Consider the following 450-nt stretch of genomic DNA (forward strand, 5'->3'; position numbering starts at 1 on the left):
GGGCCTCGCCCTCTCGGGGGCCTGTACCGCGCTCCTCACGCTGCGCGTTTCCCACGCTTGGGCTCAGGTGGCCGTAGCCGTGCCTGGCCCCTTGACCCTTTCTTGGGTCATTTGCCCCACTGGGCAAACTGCCGCCCTCACGGCTGGGGTCTAAACCCCGTATACTGCGCCACTCTGGCACCAACAGTTGTGCCCCGCTGGCACTGTGCCCCTACTGGGCACCCAGAACCCCCAAGCTGTTGGGGAGCCCCGCTGAGGCCTCCTCACTCCCCTACAGCCTCACCCGGTCCTCCAGTTAACCATAACTCAAGCCAAGCACAAACGGCTGTAACAACACCAACAAAGAGCCTACCCACTCGTAATGTAAACTCCAAGCCCCTCTAGGGCTCCCAACCCTACCTCTCGTCAGGGTGTTCTCGTCCCTAGCATCATCGCAGCCGGTCAGTAAGG

This window comes from Crocodylus porosus, unplaced genomic scaffold, assembly GCF_001723895.1.
Source record: "Crocodylus porosus isolate Cpor-Errol unplaced genomic scaffold, CroPor_comp1, whole genome shotgun sequence".
Classification (NCBI taxonomy): domain Eukaryota; kingdom Metazoa; phylum Chordata; order Crocodylia; family Crocodylidae; genus Crocodylus; species Crocodylus porosus.